The 10,719-nt window shown below is 41.1% G+C and overlaps 1 pseudogene; it reads right to left on the bottom strand.

The window, feature by feature from the left end:
• On the bottom strand, window positions 1–8,791 carry LOC106585633 (glycolipid transfer protein-like; annotated as a pseudogene).
• Between the last annotated feature and the right edge of the window lie 1,928 nt (window positions 8,792–10,719).

The raw sequence follows: 10,719 nt of genomic DNA, 5'->3' as shown, positions 1-10,719 counted from the left end.
AGAAAATGGAAACTAATCACTGACAATCAATTTTCAGTGCATTTAATTGTTACTTGAAATTTACTATAATTCCATAGTGTTTTCATTACATTTTGTGACATACAGGCCACCAAACAAATAGGAATTCCTATAGGGCAAGGAAAGGACATCTGGAGGCACCGAATCGGTATTAGAAAGTCAATCAGAAGTAAAACTAAGAAATACCAAGGAAAGACACGATAACCATAACGAAGCAAGATAAACCCTCTACAATAAACCACAGGGGTGTGTTCATTAGGGTACACTGTAATATGTTTCACAAGAGAAACAAAAGTGTCTTATGAAAATCAAAAACAACTCAAGAGGCAGGCATCCTGTAAAGTTGCACTGTTGGACAAAGACAAAGCCAGTGAGAGTTCACCCTCTCCCCTGTGTCAATGGGAGAAGGCACATTTAGGTTAACAATATTAGAGTGGCATATCTCTATACTCGCATGGCTTGATTCAGCCACTATAATTACACAAAATAAATCTGGTTTATTTTTCATAATGAACACTGCATCACAATGTAATTCACAATCAATCATATTTATGAAACAGCCTAAAATGAAATGTCACCATTTGGTGGATTGATTTCAATGTCACTTAACATGTAAAGGTTATAAAACATTTCCTTTCCAACACATTTTTTAGAACACTTTAAAAGACTCACTTATTTGAAGCTTGAAACTTTTCAATCTTTTAAAACAAATCATCCCGACTTGACAGTTTACTCTTGCCGCTGCTTTGACTATACAAATATTAGTCTCCTGTGATATGACTGTTTCCGCAAGAGATTTGATTTTGACTTCCTAAATGATTAGGTGAGATGACATTTGTATGACGACATCAATAATAAGGCATCTTTTATAAAATATAATCACGTTGATGTACCAATGGAATTAGATCACAGCATTCATCTTGGTGTACATCTCATAGATGGCATCATTAGTGGCAGTGAAGTTCACTAGAAATAGTCGTATTTTGTCCCAGCAATCCTTTTCCTTGACCTCTTAGACAGTGCCCTCAGGAAATCAGCCTTGTAGGGGGCTGCGAACACAGCTGCCTACAGTGGAAGATATTCAAGTAAAGTCAGTTCAAATAGGCAGATTTGTCATAATCAAACAAAGTTGACTGTTAGATCTAAGAGACAGTGACATCACTTGAATGATGGCCACCACTAGCACAGCTATTTACCAAGTGATTTCAAATTGGCTAAACTATAACAGTTTCAGATAATGTGATAAACTGTCAATGGAGACGCAGTGTAATTAAAGCCGTAACCGAAAGCAATCATGCTATGGTGAGGCGCTTACCTTGAAGAGCTTTTGCACTAACCACCCATGGTACTTCAGGGCCAGATCATAAGCTTTGGTGCAATTGACCCGGATGAGGTTGTTTTCGTCCCTTCTCCCCATCCACCAGACTCTGCAGCAGGACCTGGATAAACCGGAGACCCCTGGTCAATGAAGAATGAGAAAAAATACAAATCACATATCAGACAGCAGGTACAGCTGTAGACAGACTCAACGGTAACACTTAAAGCCTTCCGGTAGATTGGTTTATTACCTGTTAAAAGCAGGTATGAGGCTTTATAATGTCTTATAATAAGGACTATATAAATATCCCTCTATTGAAATTTCAACTGAATTGAAATGTCTGGTACTTAATCAAGCTCATTATTAGATGCTAACGAGATGTTATAAGAGGTTTGTATGCTCATGACAAGTCTTATAATAACAGCATCCTAAAGTTTTACAGACTCAAGCTCCAAAAATAAAACATTTGTCTGACCTCTTCAGCCACATTAGTGCCAGGGTGGCTCCCACTTTGGGCCAGCCTGCTCCATACAGCTCCTTCTCTACCTCCAGGATTTGTTCGCGGGTCTTGAACCTGCTGGGTTGCTGTCATAAACCACCTTGATTTTCTAAAACAGGGATAGTTCAGTAATATAGTTGTTTGTTTCTTTATGGCTCCAAGTTCACCAGTTTGCACTTCAACCATATGAAAAAGTTGATGTAGGCTACTTACTCTGATGTTCCCTGCGATGTCAGATTTAACTCGAGCAAAAACAATAGAGCCAAGGCAGTCTGTAGAGAGATTTAAAAATACCATGTTTGCCCATACTGGAAAAGTAACATCCTGCACAATTTACATGTCAGCTTTGTCTACATTCCCAAGAACTAAGAGAGAGGGGTTAGGAAGAAAGAAAGAGAGAGGGGTTAGGAAGAAAGAAAGTACAGGAGAGGTAATGGAGAAGGAAAAAATGTTTGAATATGTTGGGCAAAACTTTCCCCCTGTAGTGTGGTGGTATTGGTCCTGTTTGAGATCTCTCCAAGGTACAAAGAGACATGATTTTATGGCTATACACTGAGTGTACAAGACATTAGGAATACCTGCTCTTTCCATGACAGACTGACCAGGTGAGAGCTTTGATCCCTTATTGATGTCACTTGTTAAATCCACTTTAAAATCAGTGTAGATGAAGGGGGGAGACAGGTTAAATAATATTTTTAAGCCTTGAGACATGGATTGTGTATGTGTGCCATTCAGAGGGTGAATGGGCAAGACAAAAGATTTAAGTGCCTTTGAACGGGGTATGGTAGTAGGTGCACCAGTGAGTGTGTCAAGAGCTGTAACGCTGCTGGGTTTTTCACACGCAACAGTTTCCCATGTGTATCAACAATGGTCCAACACCCAGAGGACATCCAGCCAACTTCACACAACTGTGGGAAGCATTGGAGTCAACATGGGCCAGCATCCCTTTGGAACGCTTTCTACCCCTTGTTGTCCATGCTCTGATGAATTGAGGCTGTGCCTAATGTTTTCTTACACTCAGTTTTTCATTTTCCTGTTGCAGAGGCCTAGGGCCAATGGGCCTAATTTTCTTAGCTACGTGAGAGTAGATTAGAACCCTTGCATTTGGCGTGATAGGTGGACCTACTGAAAGGGAGAAAGCCAGACAGCGAGAGGGGGCTACCTGCTGTAGCCTTAAAAGGGCAATGTCTATATGTTTTATTGTCACATACACCAGATAGGTGCAGTGAAATGTGTTGTTTTACAGGGTCAACAATAGTAGTGCAGCGCTCCTGGTGCAAATTAGGATTAAGCACCATGCTCAAGGGCACAGACAGATTTTTCACCTTGTCGGCTCGGGTATTCGAACCAGCGACCTAACGGTTACTGGCCCAACGCGCTAACTGCTAGGCTACCTGCTGCAGTAACAACGGGCCCCAACAATGCAGCCTAATATGTCTGTATGCTTGGTCAAATATTTTGAGAGCAAAGCGTGGCTAAAAAAAAACAACCTTTTTCTTTAGGCCTACAAGAAACACATGGTTTGAGACAAACAGTATAGGAACATTCTGAGCAGAAACTGGTAGGGATGACAGCAAACTCTTATTGAACTTTAAAATCAACAAAATGCTAAATGATTCACTCTGCTCAGAGCACCTGACAGATGATTTCTGAAAGCCCTACCGAGACTCATTAAACTTTCAGTAGGTCCAACTATCACGCCAAATGCAAGGCTTCTATAATCTACTCTCACATAGCTAAGAAAATTAGGCCCATCATTGGCCCTAGGCCTCTGCAACAGGAAAAGGAAATGCACTGAGTGTAAAAAAAAGCAACGTTAGGAACACCTTCCTAATATTGAGTTGCACCCCCTTTTGCCCTCAGAACAGCCTCAATTCGTCAGGACATGGACTACAAGGTGTCGAAAGCGTCCCACAGGCCTATGTTGACTCCAATGTTGTTTCATGTTGGTTGGATGTCCTTTGGGTGGTGGACCATTCTTGATACACACGGGAAACTGATGTGTGAAAAACCCAGCAGCGTTGCAGTTCTTGACACACTCAAACCGGTGAGCCTGGCACCTACTACCATACCCCGTTCAAAGGCACTTAAATCTTTTGTCTTGCCCATTCACAATCCATGTCTCAATTTTCTCAAAACTTAAAAATCTACCTTTAACCTTTCTCCTCCCCTTCATCTACACTGATTGAAGTGGATTTAACAGGTGACATCAATAAGGGATCAAATATTTCACCTGGTCAGTCTGTCATGGAAAGAGCAGGTATTCCTAATGTCTTGTACACTCAGTGCATATCCATAACATCATCGGTCTATTTGTACATTGGAGAGATCCCAAAGAGGACCAATACCACCACACTACAGGGGGAAAGTGTCGCACAGTTTTCTTCATCGCAAGGTGTAGACTAATTATTGTATAGTAACCTACCTAAGCACATTCGGTTTAAAGACTTCCAATGATCCAACTATTTGTAAGAATATTCTTTGCTTAGCCTTTTCTAATAGGAGAATTATGTAAATATGTACCTTATTTACATAAGTATCCAGACTCAAAATTGAGCTCAGATGCATCCTGTTTCCATTGACATCCTTGAGATGTTTCTACACCTGTGGTAAATTCAATTGATTGGACATGATTTTGGAAAGGCACACACCTGTCTATATAAGGTCCCACAGTTGACAGTGCATGTCAGAGCAAAAACCAAGCCATGATGTCAAAGGAATTGTCCGTAGAGCCCTGAAACAGGATTGTGTCGAGGCACAGATCTGGGAAAGGTTGGAAAAGAATTCCGCAGCATTGAAGATCCCAAAGAACACAGTGGCCTCCATCATTCTTAAATGGAAGAAGTTTGGAACCACCAAGACTCTTCCTAGAGCTGGCCCCACAACCAACTGAGCAATCGGGGAGAAGGGCCTGGGTCAGGGAGGTGAATCATAACATAATAATATGGAAATATAGAACTGGTGGGAAAACAAAGATTAGATTTTAGGCCTATCCTGCAAGAGCTTTGAAATTCCAACATGATATGGGGCTAGTCACAACTCAATGTAGCAGTTATACATAATTGATTGAGCATAACATTAAAATAACACTAAATCCATTACACCATAATAAAATACAGAAACAAATTAACCATACATATCCTGTGTCTTGAGTTGATGAGGTCAAAAGGAAAAAAGTTGGCCAAGAAATGTTAAGGTCAGTTTAAACAATGAGAATGAAATGGAAAGAGTGTAATATCAACACCAGGGTTCACAGGGGTTTCACATGGCTAATTCAATACCTTTGGTATATTAAAACAGGATGAAGCCACAAAAAGATGCCCCAATGCACCAGTCAGTGAATTGCCAAGGGAAACTCAACACCGCGTTAATCAATTTTCACAACTTCAAATCGAGGCCAGTGAATTAAATTATGCAAGCAAAAAGTTTGACTGCTTGATAAAGAGATAAGATCCAAAAAAGATTGTCCCTTGTTAGGCCTCCCGAGTAGCACAGCGGTCTAAGGCACTGCATCACAGTGCTTGAGGCATCACTACAGCCCCGGGTTCGATCCAAGGCTGTGTCACAGCCAGCCGTGACACCCATGATGCGGCGCACAATTGGCCCAGCGTCATCCAGGTTAGGCCGGCCTGGATTTCCTTGTGCCATCGCGACTCGTTGTGGCGGGCCGGGTGCCTGCATGCTGACTTCGGGCGCCAGTTGTACGGTGTTTACTCTGACACATTGGTGTGGCTGGCTTCCGGGTTAAGCGAGCAATGTGTCAAGAAGCAGTGCGGCTTGGCAGGGTGGTGTTTCGGAGGATGCATGGCTCTCGACCGTCGCCTCTCTCAAGTCCGTACGGGAGTTGCAGCGATGGGACAAGACTAACTACCAATTGGAGAGAAAGGGGTAAAAAAAAAAATTAAACAAATAAATTAGATTGTCCCTTCAGGCAGTTATTTGCTTGGGATTTACAGAGGTGTTTTGACCGATCACTACTCACTTTCTGAAATCCCTCAGGCAAATCAGAGTACTGATTAATGAAGCTAATGAAAGTCCCTTCTCTGGATACAGGAATGCCTCTCCGGACTCCTAGTATTGTCAGGTCAATCAAATGTTCATAACACTAACCTTGGATGCATGCAAAATATTCAGAGAAAAGCACGTAACCTACTGACAAATTGATGGCCAACCACAATCTAATTATTCTGTCTTCATCCATGATGGGCTGTAGCAAATGGTGTGATACTTTGTAGCAATAAATGCAATAGGGTAACATGCAAGAGATTTTTGCAACAAAGTAGAGAGGAATGTGGGTGGTGGTCTATGCATAGGCTGTGGCTAGCCCAATATTGGCCTAAAGGAGCCTAACGATACTCCTTAGTCCAAGGACCTTACATGTTCTGTTTAAAGGGCGAATTGGCTCTCGAAGCCAAAATAGCTAAATACTCCATATAAAACACATGGTTCTAGAAAAAAAATAAATCCCTCTACTTTCATATGACATCAAAATAATTTCACAAATGCAAAACACACACACTGTACATTATTTTAACCGGTTTTAACACAGCATGTTCAGGGGCGGAAATCCCGGGGGACACGGGGGGGACATGACCCCCCCATCCTGGGAAAAATATGATTTGTCCCCCCCAATATATCACTGAAACATAACTATGTAATTTAAATAATATGAATAATACGCAATGAAAGCAATTGTGCTGATTATAGACACTTAATAGCGCGTTTTTAAGTTTGAAAAGATTGCAACCCCCCACCCTTTGCCTCACAATGGTTTGATCCACTGCCAGTTCCTTAGTTGGCAAGGTAACAGAGGGGTCGTGTCTACTGTCTGAAAGGCACTCAATGAAAGTAACTGACGTGAGGTTAATCTAGTCAATCGCGCACACACACTAGCTGAATATGCAGAGCTAGCGCGCAAATATGAACTATTAAGCTAGCTAGTACCTATTCCATTTATGTGGCGTCGTCAAAGATGGAATCTTTGCTATCGTCAATTTATTCCAAGATCAGCATGCAGATGATGTAAGTTAGTGCTTCAAAGTCCCTGTGATAAGGTTAGCGATAAACTGAAGTCCAAACTGAACAGAACTACACTCTTCTACCATTGTCAAAAATATATTTAATGGTCTCGTTGCAAAAGCTGAATTGTCGCAAGGGAACTTTTATTTATTTATTTTATTTCACCTTTATTTAACCCGGGTAGCAAAGATTATAACAAACACCACTGAAACGGAATTGGTGCTCGCTAGCTTTGCAAATTCAGCTATTGTTGGAAGCCAGCCAATATGAAACAAACTATTAAAATTACAAAAGGTTGCAGCATATGTTCTGTAAATGGTGAACTCATACAGCTGTCAACTCTTGTCATTTTAATCCATTTCACATTTGCTAGCTACCTTTTAGATCGAAGCCCAAATAGAATGATAGAAGATAAGATGATAGAAGCCCATCTCCTACTGTAAATAACCTACACACTGTGTGTGTGTAGCCAGCCAGCCAGGTAGAAAAATGGCAGAAAAATAAAAGAAGGACATCAGAGTATTTTTCAGTACACCAAAGCGCATAGTAAGAATCCTAGTAGCCTAATATCTCAAATACTAGTTGATAAAATGTTCATAAGAAAGAAATTAAATTCTAATGGAAATGTTTCACAATGATATCATTAGGCAGAGCAGGCAACAGTTGGCACACAAACAGCAGAGTTGGGGACAGATATGCAGGGACAGACTGGCAGAGACAGGGAGTCTCAGGTAAGTTTGTTGAGTCTTTGTTTGGCAACATTATGAAAGGTTCTCCATTTTTTGACTTGTAAAATAGGAACATAATTGGAAAACGCCATGGATAACCCCACTCTCAACTTAAACTGGTGACTGAACTAAGATTTGTTAAAGGCAATGGTATTGCTGTTGTGATTAGTTGTGTAGTTTTGGGTACCGGTAGTTAGGACACCTTATTTCTTTGGTTCCTCAATATACATTTACCATATTACAATGTAGGCTGTGTTACAGCACTACTTTTGGTGTCCCCCTCAGGAATTGCTCTTGAGAAAATGTCATGTAATTGTCCCCTCCAAAGTTGATATCAGATTTTCGCCCCTGAGCATGTTTCAGTGACAACACCTTTGATGCGTCTGTCTTCAGTTTACACACAGGTGTTCGGATACTCAGATACTAATCAATCAACACAGGTATTCCACTCAATCTTGGTAAACAAGCACTGTAACTGTAATATATGGCGGTGTGGTAACCCTAACTGTATAAAGCTGTGTATCTATTCAACCTTTTTAATTTTGTTTTATTATTTATCGCCGATATTAAAGATACGGTCCTTATGCTTCCAAAACAGTACCGCAAGTGATGTGTGTTAATGTTCAATCAACGTGTGTTAACCAACTGCCGCGTGGCTCTTAACAAAACTCGCCATACAGAAGACACCTTCGTCAAATGACTTATGTATAATATAATGGAACGGAGTCATGATCAAGGGCTAGAATATAGCAAGCTAAAATCTGAGTTTGCAAACTACTTACCAAAGAATGGCAGAAGATATGACACCGACTACAAGAATTATCTAGTTTCCACTTGTTTATCGGCTGGAAGCTGTTGAAATGGGTGCTCCATAACAATAGTCATGGTCGGCTACACAAGCACTCTGACAGTGATTTGCAAAATCCGGAACTGTCACCGGCGTGAGGTCTTGAGCATCTCCCACCAATGGTCTGAAAACGGCCTAGAAGCACAGCAGCTGACCAGGGGTGCGTTCAGTATGACAGAACGGTGGGCAACGTTGAATTCAACAGATACGGTACTGGAGGGGTGTAGGGCTATTAATTCTGCCAATTATGTTGCAAAACGTTTCTTAAACGGAAGCAAATGAAACTGGGAGGGACCTACCTGAATTTGTTTTACATAATCTGTCGGTTTGCTCTGTTTGGTTCCTATAAGAGGTTAAATAGTAAACGGTTTTCCTTAATTAATGAATTCACCCCAGCTGATGACGTTGCGATTATGGTGGCCCAGAGGGCGATTACAGTATGGTGTGCTGCACGAGTTTTGCTATTTCAAATGGTCACAATGATATTGGTCAGGCCACAGCTTGCCACACCCACAAAACGGGAGCAAACGTACTTTTTTAAACCTTTATTTAGAACACATTTTTATTTACAATGACGGCCTACGGGGAACAGTGGGCCAACTGCCTTGATTTGATTTGTTCAGGGGCAGAATTACATATTTTTACCTTGTCAGCTCTGGGATTTGATCCAGCAACAGTTTTTCTTTCAGTTACTTGCCCAACTCTAGGCTACCTGCCTGGGGTGTATTCATTAGTCGGATTCCGTTGCAAAACGTTTTGTCTGTTACACCACATGCTGAATGCCCATTTCAACACGTGGGTATCAGTGCACCAATCATGTGACAGAGGCGGGACAACATTTTCATGGGTAGGCTAATCTGACAGCACTTTATACAAGCACAACATTTCAAACGTGATAAACGTGGCTGCCTTTTTAATTACTGAATTGGTCAGATGGTTGGGTACTATCTCCCAAGAAAGCTTTAGCGAGTTTCATCCCCGGTGGTTGCTGCATTGGTGTCAGAAGATGATTGACACTCGCTCTTGTGGCTATCGAAAGGGACTTGTGAAAGTGAAGTACAGGGATTCCTGCAACTGTCTAGCAATCAACAATACAATTTTGATACTGTAATCAAATTGAACTCATTGTGCACAATCTGTGCACTCTGTGACTATTCATAGAGAAAGGAAGATAAAAACCTTGTAGGCTACTTCTGGTAAAATGTTCTTCTAAATCCTTGATTTAGCAGATACAGATGACAAAGGCCTACAATGATCTGGTTACTATTAAAGATTTAGCCATGTATAAATAATTTATCAGAGAATGATGTGTCTCCACTTTAGGCCCTGCTCCCGATGCCCTTCTTTATGCAATGAGGAATCACAACCAGGTGACAGTGGGCAAGAAAAGATTTGCATACTGCCGTAAATGTACTGTGGCATGTTCGGATGAGTTGCCCCAGCCGTGACAAGAACCCAAGTCACTGCTACTGTCAGTCCAACACCATACCTGTTGTACTCATAAGTGTATACACTGCCTGCCCTTGTCTTCCAAAAGATTGTCCCATCCCACATTTCACTCTAACTTTAAGTCCTTTGATCGTGCTCCTGTGTTGGGGATTTGCTGTCGAAGACTACCCCGTACGTTTCTCCCGCTGAACCCTTTTAACTTGTTCTCGATGGCTGCAACCGAGGGTCATCCCTCTTCTGACATCAACGTAGCGAAGTCAGAGGGTTTATTCTAGGGTTGGGCGGTATCCATATTTTCATATCATCGTTGCACACAAGAATTGCACACAAGGGGCGCTATTTCTTTAAAAAAAAAAAAAAATTACGGTATTGAAAATCATACAATCAGTTTGTCTAAATACCCCGGTATCCCAGTGAAGGCTGCTGAGAGGAAGACGGCTCATAATAATGGCTGGAATGGAAACAAATCCAATTTTATTAGTCACATGTGCCGAATACAACAGGTGTAAACCTTACAGTGAAATGCTTACTTACAAGCCCTAACCAACAATGCAGTTTATATATATATATATTTTAAATACCTTAAAAAAATAATAAGAAATAAAAGTTACAAATAATTAAAGAACAGCAGTAAAATAACAATAACAAGGCTGTATACAGGGGGTAGCGGTACAGAGTCAATGTGTGGGGAAACCGGTTAGTCGAAGTCATTGAGGTAATATGTGCATGTAGGTAGCGTTATTAAAGTGACTATGCATAGATAATAACAGAGAGTAGCACCAGTGTAAAAGAGGGAGGGCAATGCAAATAATCTGGGTAGCCATTTGACTAGATGTTCAGG

The sequence above is a fragment of the Salmo salar genome, chromosome ssa24 (assembly GCF_905237065.1).
Source record: "Salmo salar chromosome ssa24, Ssal_v3.1, whole genome shotgun sequence".
In the NCBI taxonomy this organism is placed as follows: Eukaryota; Metazoa; Chordata; class Actinopteri; order Salmoniformes; family Salmonidae; genus Salmo; species Salmo salar.
Note: the sequence above shows the minus strand (reverse complement) of the source record. Positions and strands in the feature narration are given on the sequence as shown.